Below are 20,931 nucleotides of genomic sequence, written 5' to 3' on the forward strand. Positions count from 1 at the left end.
CCAGCACACCCACACACAGAGGCACCCACTGGTCTGTGAGAGTTAAGATATCGTTTGTCTTTTCTCAGCATCTTCTCCCAGGTAGAATGTGACTGCATGTGACCGCTCTCCATTTCCATGTGTGTATCTATCTATGTGTGTGTGTGTGTGTGTGTGTGTGTGTGTGTTTGTGTGTGTGTGTGTGTGTGTGTGTGTGAGGGAAAGATACCACTCATCTTTAACTTGAAGGCAAAGTAAAGCAAAAGTCCCTTATCAGAGAGGATTAAAAAAAGTGAAATGCCCTCATACATGTTAAATTTCCTCAGCCTTCATTTGTTTATGTGTGTGTCTCTATATTTTTTTTAATTTCATCTCCCATATACTTGGTTATGCTTTATTTGTGTTCTGCAGTTTGTATGTGTTTAAGTATGTGGTCAATGTCTGCTCAGAAAGTTTATAATTAGTGTACCACACATCTTTTAATCAGTTTTGTTATACTTGATATGAGAGGTGGCTGCATAGCTTCAATCCTGAGTAAATGAAATAAGAAAACTGGAATTCAAACCAACGTCATCAATACAGAAGCAACTCTGGCAAAAACAAAACCGGACAGAGCATGTAAACTGGCTGCCTGAAGCGCCACAGTTCTGTGGCCAAAAAAATGATGCCTGGCGGATAAAAATCCAGCTCCAAACACCAGCTGACCACACCATCTGTTTCTCTGCGATCCCACTCATTAGGGATATGTATTTTAATTTATTTTTAAATCCCACGTTATTTCATTGGCTTCATTGTCCTCCTACTATTTTCTGCCTTTTTGTTCCTTTTGTCGTGTTATTTGTTTTTATTAGGAGCAGTTTTTTTTTCAGAGTGGGCCATCTTGTTTCTTATTTTGAGGTGAGACTTTTCATGGCTGTCTCACAGATTGTTGATTGATTTTAATCAGTCATGTCAGCCTTTATTGATATAGCACATTTGGGGCATATTTGGCAAATAAAAGTGGTAGACAAACACGAACACAGTGCCTCCATTTCCATATTGTTTCTATAAACTTCACTGCATAAATAATATAAAATCATGTATAAACCTTTAGGTAATTTACTATTGCTGTGCTCATTATGTTTTTGTTTTTTTTTCTGGAGGAGCCACATTTGAAAACCAATGGACCCATTGACAGAGAGCCCAGAGGCAACAGTCAAGCTAGCCTTCTGCCATCTCTCCCTCTAGATGCAACCTTTACATGCTCCATCTGTGGCTCCATGATTGCTCTCAACAGCCACCTGTGGTGGTTTCATGGCTGACAAGCACAACCAGTGTCATCTAAGAGCATTATCTTTGTTGAACAGACCCCATTGTCTGTGTATATAAGTGTGACATAGTTCGGCGTGTGTTGTTTCAGCTAAAATGACTTGAATTCTGGATGTCAGATAATCAACTGATGTACGATGTGCCGCTAAAAGAGCAGACTACACACACGCTTGTGTGTTAAAGTCTGCTTACACGTTTGTGTGTGTGTGTGTTTGTGTGTGTGTGTGTGTGTGTGTGTGTGTGAACAGTGGATTACATTTCACTGTACAGGCATCTCGAACAGTCGGTCAGTTTCCTGCCCTGTCAGTTTCCCTCCCCATGACAAATTCCTCGATTTCCTCACAACACATTCCTGATGCATTATTGGTCATGGACATTATATGGTCCCACATATTCTGTCTCTGAGTCTGGGAAGTATCAAATTGCTCGTGTGATTATGAGACTGAGGAAAAAAGTAAGAAATAGCAACATGCAAGCCAACAATGTTTTATGCCCTGGACAGAGGAGATATGTTTTGTCATGAGTTTGTGAGAATAATTTCTTTATTTTGATTTGCTTAATTTGAATTTCATGGCTTCTCATTCTCTGTGTTTTTACCTTTCTTATAAGCCAGTGTTTGTTTTCCTACTACTGTGAAATTAAGATAAGGAACTTTTTTAAGAGAACATTTCCGACCATTTGTCATTATCCAACTTATACCATCGGGAGTCTGAATTGTACATTAAAGCAGATATGTGATGCCACAGAGTGATGGTCAGAGGCTCCTCCATATACAGTTCACTTAAATGAGGATTTAAAGCAGAGGGGCAGTGTTGTCTGGCATAAATTTGTGAATGTTTGGATTGGCAGTAGGAGAGCTGACATGGCTTGAGGCACCTATATTGTTGAGGAAAGTTAAGGAGATTTAGTTCAAGTGTGAAATCCATATTTAAACCTTTCAGTTTCGAACTGTGTTTCTGTGTGTGTGTCTGTGTGTCTGCATGCACAGGTCTGTATCCATGTGTGTTATGCCATGGAATGTATGGCTCGGTCCTTTGGTATGTGTATCAAACTGGTATTTTGATATTTGTGTGTGTGTGTGTGGTATAACTTACAGCTTTCACTATGGAATAAACTCCCTTCTCTGGTAGCTGAAAAATGAAACAAAAAAGTCCATATGGAACTTATCATATATGGCTCTATTTCTCCATTATTACAAGCAATTTGTTTTAATTGCCTACTTAGAAGTAATATGGCGTCAAACTAGCATTTTGTCTTTGAATAAAATCTGAATGAAATATGAGAATGCTTATTAACTGCCACAATTATAATGTAATAATCAGAAAATTGAGTTTTCAAGACCGGAAATCCTCTTTAAGATCGTAGTTACACAGAATGCAGTTGCATGTGTGTGTGTGAGTGTGTGCATGTGTGTTGAGATGTAATACTATAGTTACGTGGGGAGTTTTTATATCAAATTATCCCCCATTAAAATTTTCAATATAGAGAGAGTAGAGACTTTTCTACAATTACACCTACACACTCCTTAATTAGTGCATCTGTGTTTTAAACAGTAGATATTTTGTTAACACAGAAACATGTTTTAACATTAAAGAGAAACTTGAAGAAACATGGAGATAAATATAAATAAAGAGTAGGTAGTTTAATCCCAAAAATGGTGAAGTGGCCATTTTCTGTTTGATTAATTCTGAAGAAGAACAGGGGAAGCAGGAGCTAATTAGTGAGTTATTATTTTACCACAAAACAATGTTTTGGTAGACAAGGGAGGGTATCGGATTGTGAATACTTTGATGATACAAACTTGTACATGGCTTCACCTCCTTGCATCATTACCATATAGTCACTGTGAAAAACACATCCTCTCAGGCATTGTTCCTAAATAGCACCATGGCCTCAGTGTGCAGTCTATGCTGACTGGCTGAAGGGGTGTTAATTAGTTTAAAATAATCCCAAAATCTCTTCTGCAGTCTTAATACCAAAGTATATGAACTCTTTACAAACACTGTGCTGAGTCAGAGTTCAGAGATTTAATTTTGCTGATAAATGCCTGTAACTCAAGTGCATGAGGAACAATTCAATTGACAGAGCACGAATTCCAAATTTTTTAAATGATTAGCACATCATTCCTGCACTGACAACAACGCCTGACCTCATTGCCTCGATTGTGTCAGGAGCTGAACAGTATCAGGTGATTTAAAATCTCTCATCCCAACACACGACTAAATTGGTACAAGTATGAGACAAGGGAAAGATAAGGGAAGAAAACAAACTTTCCCAGAAGAAATGGGTCAAAATTACTCTGGGATAGACCTTTAAAATCAACAGAGAAATAAAATGAACATTAAATGTTAAGGACGCTCTGCTTTCTTTTGGTTGACATTATTCACATTAGACTTCTTAATGCACCCAAGGCTCTAGTGATTTACAGTACACGGTAGTGCTCTTCAAACATAATGTACGAGCGAACAGTCACACATGCACTGCAGATAACCTCAGTTAGGGGGGGATTATGAATATTATTGGAACAAAAAAACATTTGTTTCTGACAATTATTCCGTCTTTGTGCTCTGGGCTGTGCTTGACTTAGCTCTTCCAATCGTTTTTCCTGCGCAAGAGGCTTTTAGAAGGCTTTATGTTCAAAGACAGGCATAAGGGATTCTCATGGGGCTGTGACACTCCCATTAGGAATATGATTCCCACAATACAGCACACGCATTAACTTAGAAACACACAAGCTCTGTAGTCCCCGCCTGCAGCAGCACACACAGATTGTGCTTACATTGTACCTCGACATGTTGTGCAGCTCTGACTCAAAATCGTTCTTGTAGTGTGAACTTCTAAACTGGATTTTGGGTCACAGCTTCTCAAGGTGGAAAACCCAGCTTGTGGTAATTTTAGTGTTTGAGGAAACAGCTAAAAGCCTCTCTCATTTCAAATGCAAATGCCAGTACTTTCTGCTTGCCCAAATTAACATGCATTGGAACTGCGATGGCTGTGTACTTGGAGCTTCTAATACCAGGCGGAAATATGTAAAGTTGGTTTAAATTGATTTCAGGGACATTTTTTTGTCTTCTATTTTTTTATGTCTCTTGACTCCTTACTATCCTCCCAATCTCATTTGACAAAAAAAACAAAAAAAAAAAAACAAGACCTACATGTCACATGTTACTGTTTTTACTACTTAAGAGAAAGAAAACACCTGTGGCACATTTGGAAATTGTGTGTGCTTAGGAGGAATACATTATCGGGGGGTGTATAAGAGGCTGGTATCAATCATGGCCAATCAAATCAGCTCCTGTAATTTCCTCTAAAAGCAGTGTACTCCCAGCCATGAGGCACTGACAGTTTTATTAGGAAGAGTCCAGTCCGCCTCCTCTAACTAGAACAGAAAGAAGGCCTGGAATGGATATTCTTGACTATTCTAAGTGTAGAGTTGCAAAAACATAAATCTAAAGTATGATTATACAATGAAATATGTTCAAATTGCAAATATGCAACAAAGGCAGAATTCTGTTATTTTATATTATATATATATATATATATATATATATATATATATATATATATATATATATATATTATATTATTAATGATTCTGTAAATAATAAAAGTCTGGTCAGCCTGTCCTCAGCATTCAGACCAGTCTAATCCAGTTTTGTAATGTATTTATCTATTCAAACAAATTGAAGGATTGCACCATTAGATGTTGAAGAAAAGAGCTCATCTTGTGCTTATGAAATCCTTTTAGTACTCACAATGTAATACACTATATGTGTCATTAAGGCCAGGAACAAGGTTGTTACCCTCAGGTAATAATAGGCTTGCTGGTCTGAGATGGACCCTTTTATTCCATTTAATTTACGCAAGGCATTGGTCGGAAACTATTTAATTGCAAAACAAATTATCTGAAGTTTGATGAAGGTAAATTATTTATCTTACCCTTAATCTGAATGGGACATACTTTCCCTTCGTACAGTCCCTTCTTTTACCACAGAGATGCTCAAAATCAAGGCCTAAGCAGAGTTCCCGTATGGTAATGTATGATCAGAAGTACAGTGCCATGTTAGCAGAATTGTCTTTTTACCTGGATAAAATGAAAATAAGCAAAGACATAGATGCTTGGCATGACAGCAGTGGTTCATTTCACAGAAAGTGCAGTCCGTTGTGACAAAACCTTTGCACTTGTTGTACTGTTACTGTAGATCGGACTGCACGTGAACTAATATGGAACTTTGTGAACATATGCTACATTTTGTGTTTCTGGGTTAGTTTAGAAGTATTTTGTTTTTTTAGTATATGCTGATGGTGACCTCTGAAAGGTTTAATGGGGTGACCACAATGGGAGGCACACTCAATAAGTTAATAGGTGTACTCTCAAATGTATTTTTATTCATTAATATTTGTTTCAGGCTAGAAATTGCTCAGTCACTCTTGTGCTAATTGATCTACATTTATTCAAAGATTAGCCAAAAACTGCCCATGTCAGACAACAAAATCCGGACAAAAAAGACAAAATCTCCACCTGCTGCTTTTGCCTTATATATAGCAAAAATCCATTTGGACATGAATCAAATGGACAGGGATGATTCTTGTTGCTGACTCAGACTCAGAGAATGGTGTAGATGGTGATTACACCCTGTTTTGTTTGTTCTAGATTGTAGTGATATAAGAAAAAGGGAAGGACAAATATTCCTGTCTGCAATTTGAACAAATTGCTCTTTCTGTTTTGATGATTGTGTCGTGAATACTTGAACATATAGGGTCTTTTATGGAGACGGCTCAATCTTGTCTTTTTTTTCTTTGTGTGAAAACATCTTTTTTCTTGTTTTATTTCTAAGTATTTTGTGTTCTTCTGTTTTAACCTGTTGGATTTTTCTCATCAAATAAAAGGCTTTTTTTCATTCCACCTATAAACAACTTCCTTTTGATAATAAAACTTGATTTAATTGGGATACTTGATCTGTGTTTTGACTCAGGAAACAGCATAAAACCTTTATTTTCAGAAATTAGTAAATTAGTAGAGTTTGTGATTAAGAATATGAAATAAAGGAAAAGCTGGTAAATTGTGTTACTAGCCTGCCTGTTCGTTGTTATCAAAATTATTTTTGCTTTATACCTTCTACATTAATAACAATTTCAGTGCCTGAACTTAAATTTTCATTCAGAAATGTGACAGAACGTACTCAGCCTGGATGCTCCTATTATCTGTCCACTGGGGTGTTGATTTGTTTCTCTGAATTTTAGATGGCATGTGTGCATTGTTGCTTGCACAAATTGCTTGCACTGAGTGTTGCTGAATGAAAGTAAATTGTATTGAGAGCTTTGTGATCAATAGAAACAAAAACATGGAGAGATGTGCAGATTGAGCTGGGACACAACTTCTAGGGCTACTTCTATTTCTGTAAGACTGCGTGTTTATTCATATGCCTACAGGTAGATATGCCTGGCTTTATGATGCTTTTAAATAGGTGTTCACGCATTAAGAAATATAGATTCTTAATGTTACTATTTTAAAACTCTACCAGGAATGATTAAATTGACAAATTGATGATCATGTGTACTAACACTGTGATGGCTTGCCAGTTTCCACCAGCCAACAGCAACACACTTTATGTCTGTGCGATTTCTGAAACACACTTAAGAAGATTGCTAATTCTGGACAGTTAATTAATATGTTTTTGCCATTTCCTGTGCTATGCACCGTGTTTTCTATTTTAAATAATGACGTTGCAAGAACGGGTTTTTGTACTGCAGAGTAAATTTCAACAAAGTATGAGTTAATTCACCTAAACAACAATAGGAAAACTGTTATGAGCAGGCTGCTTGGATGAAACCCCATGTGTTCTGTTATACTCACTAGTAACACCATCATTACAGCAATGATGGAGCTTTAATTTAAAGAGATGTTGACCCCATCCATAAATGAGGCTCAATATCTCTCCAATTAACATATTGGAGCACCAAAATGGCTGCATACATCAATGGGTTGCCATTATAGAGATTTGAATGAAGTGGCCAGGGGCAAAAGGCAGCGTAGGGCTGCAAGGAGATGAGAGTGAGTGAACATCATTTGAAAAAATCAGTAAGGCAGACACCCAGCGTGTGCACAAGGCACACTGACCGAGAGAGAAACTGAGGTTGAAAGAGATGTGGGGAATAAAAAGGTAAAGACTTGATAAACACAGGCAAACACATGGAGAAATAGAGAGCAGTGGGCTGAGCAGCACAAAAAGGCAGGCAGGCAGATACAAGAGAGACAGATAGAGATGTGATGGCAGTCAGGCCACCAGATGGTCTAATGACCAAAGGAAATATTACAGCTGGCAACCATGCACCGACATAAATGACACCAGCCCTGAGAATAGCTGCTGTGAGTATGTGTGCTTGGTTTCTGAAGGTGTACTTGGAAGGTCAAGAAGTTCTATTAATTAATGTATAATAATCAAAAGACAAGATTTGCTGACATTTTAACTTTCTGTTTGATGTGTGAGCCCCCCTGAAGCATATTAGTGACTAGCTAACCAGCATCAGTAGTTCACTAGCTGCTTTGCAAGTAGTCACTTCATTGACAAGCTACTATACAAAATAGAGGCAGTGCAGTTATGAACTACACCAGAAATGTGATTTGTGTTTAGTTTGCTAGTGTTAAATTTACACATAATGCATTTTAATAACACACAAAGATGCTTGCACGCATAGGACAAAGGGCCTACACATTCTAAAATACACGGATGTTTTATTTTAGAGCGCTTTCATTTTTGAGATCTCCCCCCTTAAAGTTAGACAGTAAAATAAGTGCATTTATGTTCTGTAAGGTGTGTTTTGCCTCTCTTTTTCATCCTTGTCTCTATCAGTTTCTATCACTGTGTCTCACTCTCTTCCCCTCCCTCTTTTATTCTCTCCACTCTTATCTCTCTGTCTCCTGGGTCTACATGAAATATTCTGACCAGGCTTCGACAGTGAACACAAATGAAAAACCACTGAACCATGACACCAACACACGGGCTTCTTTCCTATTTGTTTGGCAAAGGGTGGTTTAAGAGCAGTAGGACTTGGGGGATGGGGTGGGCAGACCGTACTCATTACCAAGGCATCAAACTGCATCACTTTGTCCAGTCCTTTGGCATTATGTAGTGACACTAAATGTACCCTTTTGTGTCGGCAAGAAATGTACAAGGCAAGTACAATGGGAAGCCCAGCCTGTGGATATTTGACACCTAAAGCTATGACGTGGTATATAAAGCTAAATTCCTAACAGGATGATTGTCAGGGTGGTTGGACAGTACAACACGACACAGGGCTTCGCCACAGGACACCAGGGTTCCACTCCAGTACACCGTGTTGTGCGCTTTAAAAATGATCATTACACAACAATGTCAGACACATGCTTATTATAATAAATAAGTATATGTGTAACATTTTCACTCTATGCAAGAATTTAATGTTAACATTTTATCTATTTTATGTCTTAAACTTACCTTGGACTGTTTGTGCCTAATTCTAATACTGTTGTGTTTGTGCGTAATGTCAACTAAACTGAGATGTTTCTACATCACTAAGAGAGCATGTCATGGCTACAGGTCCAACAAGCTGACACAACCGTTGCCATGGCTTCAAATACTGTTTATCCTTGGGCGTCTGGATACCAATCTGGATACCAAAGGGAACCTGTGGTGTCAATATTTGATTCCTTGGGAAGGGTCATTATCTGATTCTGTGGGATGAGAGTAGGTTGGGGTGCAGGATTAGGACATCGTCATGGTCAGAATACTACACTGGCCTAAAATGGTGGTGTCTTACAATACCTTTAGATAGATAAGGAGAGAGCAACAGAGATGAGTCAGTAGATGAGCCAGAAGGGATAAATGGATTGATAGATGGGGCATGGAGGAGAAAGAGAGAGGGGAGAATTGGAGGTGTCGACAATAAGATGGAAATAAAGAGTTTTATAACTCGTTTTGTTTTCCACAGCTAGAGCTAACCAGAGCTTGTTGTTTGGTTTTCATCTTCATTGATTAACCAGCCTCACCAAACATAACTAGGATTTAAAATAAAGTAAAATACCAGAACTGGACAGAATGCAGCTAAACAAAAATTACAGTAGCAGGTGGCGACAATACCAGCACAGCCATTAAAGATAATGTATCATAAAATTTGTGTACATTAAAACACAGAGCCAGTTGTGGTCAGCGCTGTATTTTTGTGAAAGGGTAATTCTGCCATTATTCAGTGACCTATTTCTGTTGGATTTAGGGCGGAGGAACCAAAACATCAATTAACCATATTTAGTACATGCAGGAATTAGTGATGGACAATTAAAACAGAGTTAAACTATGACACTAGAGTGAGAGTTCCTGCTATCTGTCCTTGGGTGGCCTTTTTCAAAAACAATGGATGGCAGCATACGGTGATCCAAACCTGTATATATTATTTAGCAAAAATGACACGACTGACTCTAACCTGAACTAATGCTCCCCCACATTTCTTTTTCCTTCAACATAATATTTAATGTACATTCAGGTAGTACAAATGCTTCTTCAGTATCAGAAGTAACAAAAGTGGTTAAGGTGTGTATGAAGAAAGTTCTTCCCTTTGATAAACACTCTAGGCATAATTTTTAATATGCAAAATGAGATGTCTAAAAAACTATTATGATGGTGAAAAAAAAACCTCTTTCTCTCTGTTTGCCCTTTCAAAGTAAGGGGATGCAGCATTTTGCACTCAACTATAACCTTTATTTCACTTGGACTTTCATTCAAAGTCACTGCACGATCTAAGCGATTCCATATCATTTTACTTCTCTCTGTCCTGTACTGCAAGTCACACTGCATCTCCTGACCTCCTGTGTGTGTGTACACTGTACACCTATTCAATGTGGCCATGGTACGACTTTTACCTGACTTTGTCCCTGCATGGCTTTTTGTTGTTGTCATGGTGTGACTAGCAGGTTATGGTTGCTGCTGATGGCTTAGTTTTGTTTATGAAAAGGACAGAGGAGCCTTTGGGACAGTTTTCATCACTGCATGTCCTTGGAACACGCAGATGTTCACACATTGTCACTCATGATGCTGCACACATGCACGAAGAACAGACACATACACAAGGAAACATACACAGTTGTATTGTCGCTGTAACTCTCTCTCTCTCACACACACACACAGACACACATACACCTCACACACATGTGAAAAACCCACATGCACCCTATTTTTATGAGCCCACCCTTTCGGCTATAGCAGGAAATGAATGTCCAGCAGCTAAGGCTGTTAATTAACATTTATGGCTGTAGATGACCGCTGAATCATTAGACTGGGCCTTGCAGCCTTCGAGACAAAGCAACCAGGGCATAAAAATCCAATCTCCCTCCCTGATTCTCTGCCAAAGTTATGACGGTGGATCATGATGCTGATTTGTTTAATAATATGAATCAAAACAGTCCTGATCCTCTTTGGGGATAGAGTATTTGTTTGACCCCTCAGACAGTATGTTTCTAAATGGATGTGGATGGTTTGTGGAGAAATCCCATATGGTACGACATATGGGATTTTCATCAAAAACGTGGCTATTGCCACTTATGTTTGTAATTTTACTTTATTAGGATGAGACATGTAATCTTGCAATACAGTACACACAAAACTAACCACTGAAATATCAATATTATGTATGCTTGTTTAGCAGTATGTCGAAAATGAACTCGTAGCCCTTGTCCAAAGTGCATGAGTGCCTGCAGGTGTCCTTTTGAATTCCTAAGAAGTTAGTTTTAATACCTGTTCATAAAACTGCTGCAGGACAAAATTCAATTGGCAATGTCTACTAACTTTTCTCTCCCCTGCTTTTTATTCTTTGCCGGCTTCACAGCATAAAATCTTACAAAATGTATGATTAATGTAGTTAGTAACAGATATTGTGTCCTTGCCACGGTCTGTTATGTCTGTACTCTGTTACTTAAAAAAGCAAATATTTACTCAGTAGTGTCATGTCAGCTTCTTTTCACTTCTTTAAATCTATTGTGGCATATTTTGACTTTTATCCCTTCTTTAGTATAAATCTATACGTTGTGTAAGGCCTCTTTATTCACTTCTTACATACAGGACATTTGGTTCAAGCCACAGCTGCATACAAACCAAAACTTAAAGAAATGTGAAAATCATGAATCCCTGATCTTTTTTTAATTATTATTTTGCTCTTTCACTTGTGCATATCAATCACCTGTGTTCCATGTGCACATGCACATAAGCACAAAACCACACACAGGCGGCTCAACACAAACAGCCACCTGACTCCATTCCAAAAGCGGCCCCCAAACATCTGACTGCCAATCTTCCAATAGTGTTTTGTCCATGTCTGCTTCTCCCTGGCCAAACGAAGCAGTGTGTGTCTGTGTGAGCATCATTCGTGTATATATGTCAGTTTGTGTGTATGTGTGAGTTAGCAGTCTGACACCAGACAGATAAGACGGGAGTTATCTTATCGTGCCGAGCCAACCTGCCCTAAACCCTCGCAAACCTCAGGTGTCACAGCGTGTTGGCTTTTCCCCAAGCATCCCCTCATTTTCATGTCAATTACACACCATTTTGCCCTCCCTCCTCTCTGTTTTTATCCCTTGAATCACAGTACCCCACCTTCTACCCCCTTTGATCGACACTTAAGCCCATTTTAGTCCAGTGTTGTTCCACTTTTTTTTTCTTTTTTTTCTCTCTCTAACCCCTTCAATCTTTCTTGGTACCCCCGTACTTGGCTTTGTGATCAATCTCTCCCATTTTTGGCCAACTTTCAAAGTGTTTGCTCTCTTGCTTATTTCCCGCTTGCCCACACATATATATTTTTCTCTCTTTATCTCTTTTCTTGTTTTCTCCTTATCTCCAAACTCTTTTTTGACTGTACAAAATCCATAAGAGGTGACAGATCACTCTGACGGTGCAAGATGGGCCTCTGTCATTTTCAGTGTTTTTCCCACTTCCTATCTTTCTATTTTTTTCCTTGTCTTTCTGATCACACCTTCATCAAGTTATTTATTTTCAATCTATCGACCATTTTGCCTTTTTTTTAACACCTACCTCATCTTTTTCTATGCCTCTGCATTCATCACTTTTTTTGTCACTCTTTACCCTGACAAGCTGGTCAGTGCTCATTTCTTTCCATCTTAATCAAATGATCTCAGTTTTGTGATCAGAGATGGTTTTAAAACAATTGAGTACTGGCAGAAGCTAGACCAGAAAGTGAAATGGGTGAGGGTGATTTTAGATGATGACAGGACCTGTCGCTTCCTTGAAGACGCATAGTTTTTTAGCCAGTAGAAAATAAAATTGTTCTTTGAAATCCTGGCAATCCCATCAACACGTCAGTTTTTCAATCTTTCTAATTAACTCCTATTTTTAACCACACAGACTTTGCCAATTACTCCTATTCCATCTTCCACACAGAAAAAAGATAAACCCATAGCCCTCCCAGTACACATACTTTAGTCCTTAATCTTTAACCTTTATATCCCACAACCTTCGCTGTCAAAATGTTTTGTCTGTGAAATTTCAACTTGTATATTACTATTCCTTTCGCACATTCTGCAAAAAGGAGCATCTCATTAGCATCTCAACTTAAGTCCGACATTGCCAGTAAAGGAAACACTAACAAAAAGATTTTCTTTATTCCTGATCCTTTAGTTTTCCCTCTTGATACATTTGTGTCTCTCTCTTTTTCATTAACTGCATCTTGATGCAGAAGTGGGAGCAATGTTGAGAGCACCATGGCTCTCTTTAACATCCCTATGGGGTATTAGTGCTCTGTCATTGCCCCTCTGACAGGGTTGAGGATTCAATATTGTCCCCTTTTTGTTTTTACCTGTTTGTCTCACCCATAGGTTCTAGAATAACCCATTTGAAGCTAGTTGCACTTGATAGTTTTCAGATTTGCCACATTGTCACAAAATTGCAGCTATTCTAGAAAAACCTCATAGCTCATCAGCGTACTACATGTTAATAATAAGAGAAATTTGAGAAAAAGGAACATAGTCTCTTAATACTAAACAATGACAAGCCTGATAGAGGAACAAATAATGTAAAATGAAATGACTTGCGACTACAGCTCGACATGTAATTAGGCATTCACAGTGCTGCCTCACACACTCCCACACATGCTAATATGTCTATGTAAACAAGGGTGTACTTAACATACTGCCATTTCTAAAATGTGATTAGGGGAAGATTGTGAGACACTCCAGCATCCTCACACTTAGTTGCCCTGTATGAACATCACATTCTTTGCATTGACACTAAGTGCTGCCACTGGATAGAAATTGTCCATGTGGAGTGTTGCTTAATAAATCATGTAAATAAACCATGTCTTCTTTATTATATTTTATGTCACTGTGGGGCAAATGGAAACACAAATATAAATGTTTTGCACATAAAAGAAAAGAGATTGTACAACAAAACTTAGTGTATCCCTGTGCAATATTTAAAAAATGTAAAACGGTTCATCTTGAATAAGAGTATGCTTTAGTCTTTTATTGTAGAAGTCAAATGTATTTGATTAAATGTACAATTAAAAGAAATATATAGGATAAACTATATTCCTAATACAACCACAATAAAAATCCAATCTTAGCACACCTGTGATTTTCAGTTCAGCCTGTTTGCATGAACAACAATATGAAAGAGCATGTGGCCACAGCTTTCTCAGTCTATTGTAACATGGCTTTACATAGGGAGGAATAGTCTGAATGAGTAAGAAGCCATATTCTGAAACTACTGAACACAAGAAAAAAAAACAGTTTTGAAGGAATGTAGAAAATGAACAGTAAAATAAGTCCTAAAAAAAAAAAAAAAAAAGTCACACACTAATTAGATGTAATTACACTACACATTCAATGTGGCATCATTTTGATTAGCTTATTCGATGTCACAAGTTATTTCTAGAGTTGCATTACTTTTCCACAAAGATCTTCTATTGATGATTGGAGAATCAGACCACTGGGTAAAATCCTCTCCAGCACATCCCTGAGATGCTAAGTGGGGTTAAGGTGGATTGTCCATGAGTGAAAATAATGTCTCGTGCTCCCTGAACCACTCTTTCATAATTTGAGCCTGATGAATCATTCCATTGTCATCTTGAAATATGCCTGTGCCATCAGGGAAGAAAAAAATCCATTCATGGAAAAACCTGGTCATTCAGTATATTCAGGTAGTCAGTTACTCATTGTATCAGTCAGGTTTGAAAAACTTATTGCCAGCTGAGACATATTAATCACTGCAGTAATTATCCAGTGGAAAGCTCCAACATATTTGCTTATTTAAATTTGGTGGTGACTTAATTTTTTTGGCCAGCCAGTGTAGCATCAACAATAGAAGGCAAAATGTCTGTACTAGTAAAATTATTCCACACACAAATTTAGTGTTTTGGGAATCATTCATTGAAAACAAACAGGTAACGTGCTTCTGGCTGGGCACAAGACCTATTTGTGATTTTTTGTTTTTAGGGAGTGCACCTTCTTTGGTCAGATAAAACCAACATCATATTGGATCAAATGGATCCAGCGTGTTTGGTGTGGACCTACAGGATCAGCACAGCAACTGCACACTGCTATCTGTGAAATGGATGGATTGTGCCGATACAAACAATGGAGTGGAGCAGACATTTATAGATGATTCAAGTTTGTAAACCCAAATACTGTATGAATGATGACTCCCAGCCTTGAGAAGCTTAGAAGGAAAGAAACTTTCCAACATGACAATGATATGAAACACACTGCAGTAATTACATATGCGTTTTTAATGAAGAAAAAAAAGGGAAGACTATGAACTGGAGTGAAATGTGTCCCCTGACTTGAATCCAACAGATCACATCTGGACTATGTTAAAGTTTTGTTATGGTCTTTTAATTAGAGTTTAACTTGTCAAACATTTTTCCGTTTTTCAAATTTTTGGCTTTATTCTTTTGCGGTTTGGGTAATAAAATTGCATTAAATTAACTGGATTTACAGTTATCTAACATTTATTGATATTGACCAGGGCAGGTCAGGGAGTGGTTAGCGCTGCCGCCTCACAGCTGGAAGGTCAGCAGTTTGAAGCCATCAGCCAGCTGCAGCCTTTCTGTTGGGAGTTTGCATGTTCTCCCCGTGCTTGTGTGGGTTTCCTCCATGTACTGTACTCCGCTTTCCTTCCACAGTCCTAAGACATGCGTGTTAGGTTCATTGCTGTGCCTGTGAATGTGAATATGAATGGTTGTCTGCCCGCGTATGTCTCTGTTCGCCTTGATATAGACTGACGACCTGTTCAGGGTGTACCCCACCCCTTGCCCAGAGGCAGCTAGGATAAACTCACGGTTATAGATAATGGATAGATGGATGGATATTGACCATTGGTCGGTTCTGTTTTTTTCTATACTGTATATGCACACACATTTATACAAAGCCCCAGTCTGTTTTTATCATCTTAATAGGTGAAACGGAACTTACCATTTTAACACTACTCTTGCTCACCACACTTTAATGCTACTTTTAATAATGGATCTGTCTGTTAGGAAGTCACAAATGGCACTAGTGTTGCCAGCCAACCAATTGGACCCATGTGTACGTTGTGCATTACCAAAGCGAAACAGCCAGTCAGCGTGGTCTATCTAACTGATGGGTTAGGCTGCTGATTCAACATGCTGAATCAGCAGAAAAGCCATAACGGAGGTCCACATTGTGCCAATGGCATGGGACACGCTCCAAAAACTGGGACAACAGATGCTCACCAATAGCCATCTATTGGCCAACGGCAGCTGACATATTTTCATCACCCCTGTATCTGTGACCCCCTTCGTGGCAGTGTAACAAAGTACAGCTACATCCCCTCCTTATAACTGAATATTGCTACACTATACCATGCTTGTCTTATTCTCTACCCCCCTGTCCTGCTTATTTTCATTATATGACAGTATGACAGAGAGGCCCCCACCCATTACATTAGAATGAAAAGAGAGAACAGGATCCAAGATAAAGCATCTGCTGCAGTGATGTCAGATGACAGTTATGAAGCAGATTATGAGACTTATAGTCTGAAGCCTCTGTCTCCAGTTTGCTCTTCTACCTCTGACATCTTAGCTGCGCACTCTTCAATTTTTTTTGTTCTGTGATATTTTTACGATGTTTACGATTTTCACAGCAGTATTTTATTTTAAATATTTGGTTTGTGTACTTATTGATTTAGAATATTTTCCTATTACACCATATTACAATGCTCAAATGACAAAGTTTTATTTACTTAGTAATCACAGCCAGAAAAATGGTTTTGTGCTTCTTCAAATACATTTGCTATTACTTCAGAGATCCTGGTTCCGCCTCTGTCTAGAGGATTTGATGTAAATGTGTTCGTGGAAAACCCACCCAAACTCAAAATGTCAATCCAAATAACAATTCTTATTATCATTATTATACAACATAATAGGGATGAAAACAAGTTTATAATGAAACATTCTCCAGCATGTAGCCAATTGGGTGCTTTAACATCAACATATAGATAGATAGATAGATACTGTACTTTATTCATCCCAATGGGAAAGTACCAATTCACAATTTAATATTTGTGGATCACGTTCATGTATTAGCATACTTTTTTAAGCAAATGATTCTTAAACTGTGAAAGAATCTTTTCTTTACTTCCCTTATGAGAATAAAGCTTCAGTGAGATGTTGGTCTGTCTCACATCAAAACACTAACTTACACTTACTCAGGTACAGAACACACAGACTAAAAACCTGTGGCAGTGAAGCTAGATCTGAGTCCTTGTGACTTAAGTTAGGTCTTAGTTCTTCAGACCTGAGTGGACCTGTGAAGAGCCCTACTGCTCATAAAATCTTTCTACTTTATTCTCTTTTGTCAGTTACCACACAATAATATTCTCTCTTATCTAATGAAACAGGAATGAGATAAAAACTACACAAATAACATATATAAGCCATACACAAGATTGCATCACCTGCACTGGATTCATGCTGTGCTTTGATGCATGTAATTAGTCTAGTTTCTTAATAGTTCCGTCACTCGGTTGGTTGACAAAGACATTCTGTAATTAAACTGGCAGGTCAACCTGTTTTCAGTGGGTTTAACCCCACTATTCCCATAGTTAAATTCTCTGTCGCTACGTGTTCTTTCAGGCTTCATCTTCTTTAACCTGATCTCCTCGCTTGCTAATAATAGCCCTGGCTTTAACAGAACAGGCAGGGAAACAGACTGTTGGCGGGATTCACACTGGATTTTGTGCAATGTGCAGTTCAGTGACTGCTATGGCTCATTTTACTCCACTGATATTTGTAGTAGTAAATGCTACACTAACCTTTAAATATGTATTTTTAGTTTGTATGCACAAGGTGTTGCTTTGATAGCATGAAGTAAGAGGATCTCTGGCTACTGAAAGTTAAATATGCAAATATTAATGAAGCATACTATTTACCAAATGTATGAAAGTAAAGCAAGTATATTTCTGTATAGAAGCATCATGTCTGTCACTCTTTAAGTCATACAAGAACACACTATAGTCCAGCATTGTTTTACCTGTAGTGTGGAGTGACAAATGAAATGAAAATTTGGAAAGATATAGTAACAGATAACGTGGAACAACAGTCATCTTACATAAAAGTGAAAAAAGAAAAAGAAACAAAAACAATTTGACCCAATTCTTAAAAGCTTGTTGGTGTTGAAGTGACAGACTAGCAGAAACAGACAAATGAATCGATGCAATCCTAGCTTTTGGCTAGTGGCTGCTGTGAATCCTCCCTTTTTCGCTTTAATCCTTTATCCCTTCAATAAAGCCACAATGCAGTAAAGACATCTGTTTGTAAAGTGCATAATGCGTGGCCAGTAGACATGGCAAACTGCCACATATCTGCTACTGTTAGTGAACATGCTTGATAACAGAAACTGCAGGATACATTCATCTTTCTGAAAATCCTTTACTTGGCATTTAGCTTTAGTACACATGCTTGTATTGTATAATGGGTTGTATGAATTGGATTGCAAGCGCCTTAAGCCAAATTAATTTAAAAAGGAGGTTAGGTGACCTATCCGAATGAATGTAAAAATAACAGTGAGATTTTTATGGGCTGTCAAAAATAGAAAAATCAGCTAGTGGTACCTTATTCTCAAAGAGAAAATTAAACAGTCAATAGGTCACCTGTCAGTCAACCATCAGTGTTTGTGTCATTGATGTGTGACTGCTGCTAAGAAAACAGCTGAATAGTAGTTGGGATGAATATTTTTGCTCTTCTTCCGTCTTTGTGCACCAGTGTTATGTTACTACTTTTACATTACTGCTTCTATTACTGCTCTGTTTTGAAAATGAGGTGCATTCAGGGACACAGGTTATCTGAGTTTCGCAGGAAGATAGCTCTCTGTGAGGTGTTCAGGTGGTACATGGACAGTAAGGTGTGTAGATCATGCAACCCTCGCTAAAATAATGATTGTAGCAATTATTTCTCAGACGATATATTGTCCAGCAAACGTACTTAGCAACACTTAGTAGGACTTGTGATTTACATGGCAAATAAATGACCCTCCAGGTTGGCAATTTTTGGAAAAGTTTGCCAGCATAAAAAAAAGCGTCTTTGACAACATTTTAAGTGATGTTTTCTGGTTCTGATTTCGAAAGAATTTTGGACATTGACCAACTTACTTAACACCAACAAAAGTTTCACCTATGTTTCATGCAGTTAATCTGTAATACTGATCGTAATTCCAACATTTTGTTCTCCTGTCTTGCCTAAAAATCAACAGTATACAGTCATGATTTGAACACATTACCAGGCTTCAGCTACCCCCTGAAGTGAAAACCCTTTCGAGCTTTCATGCTACAGTGCTATGATTGTGTATTATTAAAAAGTAATGATACACATGGAATTTAGATATCTGTGGCTGCAGAACTAGGGTGATCTGCTGTTATGGGGATGTTGAAAAGACTCGTGCTGAGTGTGTAATTATCTCTGAGAGTCTTCTCTCACTGTTCACATTCACATCTCATCTATTTTAATCCCACTCTCTGTAGTAGCTACTGCATATTTAGCTCTTCCTTTTATTCTCTGTGGGACTTTCTGTCTTTCATTCTTTCTTACATAATTACGCTTTCACTCTCCACACAAATAATTTGATCCTGGCCTGCTAATACTGTCAAGCTCCCTATCTGGAACTGCTCAGAGGCCTGTGGGATTTGATTTTGTCGATTTGCTTGGTTTTGTGTCGGGTTATTTATTTTTTTGTTTGTGTTTTTTTTTAGTGTTGTTACTATTTGCATGTTCTTAGCTGGTGTAAAATCCTGTGGTGTCATCTAGAGAGTTTAGGAACTGCTGAATTGGAAAAGTGCAGCTGGTGTCAAGGTCTGGAAGAAGGAGAAGGCAGGATGAATGTGTGTGTGTGTGTGTGTGTGTGTGTGTGTGTGTGTGTGTGTGTGTGTGTGTGTGTGGAAAGGCATATACAGAGTAAGAAAAAGCTGAGAGGCAGATGGGAAAGAGAGACAAACAAGAACATGGAGGGTGAGAGAGATGGAGACAAACTGTGTAGTTGAGTAAAAGGTGATGTTTCACATGATAGCATGTTCTGCAATGATGCTGCTGCACGGCGGCATCACAAACTACCCCCCCCCCCCCCCCCCCCTCCCCCAGACAAGCAGGCAGAGTTTCTGAAAATAAATAAATAGCCTTTCAGCCACTGATGCCTCTGGAGAAAAAGAGATGGACTGCTGTGATTCTACATTGAAAAGAGGAACAAAATGGAAAACAAGCAAAATGTAAAACCTAACTGTGATACGGAGGTCAAAGTAATTTGTGGTAGAACGTATAAGGAGACGTGCCATCTAAAGACTACTTTTCTTCTACTTCTACTATTTCTTTAGCTGAAATAGAATCAGTAGCGCGTGTATTGTTTTTCATGCTGCAAAGTGCACAAGTGAATCATTGCCAAAACAGGATTACTAAGAAATTGATTTATGATCATAACAGGATTTACATGACAAGGCCATAACAGGTGTTTTCCTTTTTATTTAGTGTATAAACACTCTAATACCCTTTCTGGCTTTAATGCTGTTCCTGTAGTTAATGTGTTGCAATAAGTTGTCTGCTGGGGCATTGATCATCACTTTTAAGCCGGGAGTGCAGAATAGTTTTCTCTGTGGCTCAAAAGAGAAAAACATACTGTGAAGTTTTGTATAACGTGGCATTTTCAGTCAATTATGGAGAAATCATTTTGTCAGCACTAATATTATTGTGCTATGACCCACTTTGTAAGTGCTGTGTATTTATGTTGTTGGTTTACATGGTAATATTCCAAGAAAATGTAATATTACATAGATTGTTTTTTTTTTACCCTTCCCATTAAAGTTGGGCTATAAAAGTAGGAGAAGAAAGATTTTGTCTAGAAAGTGACACGTGAAATCCAGTGCCTGGAGAAGTAAGTGTTGACTCATAGGTATTGATCAGAATCCCTCTAAACCCCGTCGCAGATACAGTATATTACTGTCGTAGATAATGCGGAACAATACAAATACAAGTTATTTGCAGTAAAAAAAATGACTTGGAGCTATGTTACTGCTTTGGTTTTCTGTTGGAGTCCTATTAAAGTTTAATTCTGCTTAATCTTTGACTCAGTTGCACTTTTTATTGATTTATTTAGTATTTTTA

General features: G+C 38.1%; 1 protein-coding gene across 3 annotated transcripts in view; it reads left to right on the forward strand.

Moving 5' to 3' along the window:
* The window catches only part of cntfr (ciliary neurotrophic factor receptor), a 248,225-nt gene that overhangs the window by 58,224 nt on the left and 169,070 nt on the right, over positions 1-20,931 (forward strand). The window lies entirely within an intron of this gene.

Source organism: Channa argus, chromosome 18 (genome assembly GCF_033026475.1).
Source record: "Channa argus isolate prfri chromosome 18, Channa argus male v1.0, whole genome shotgun sequence".
NCBI classification, from domain to species: domain Eukaryota; kingdom Metazoa; phylum Chordata; class Actinopteri; order Anabantiformes; family Channidae; genus Channa; species Channa argus.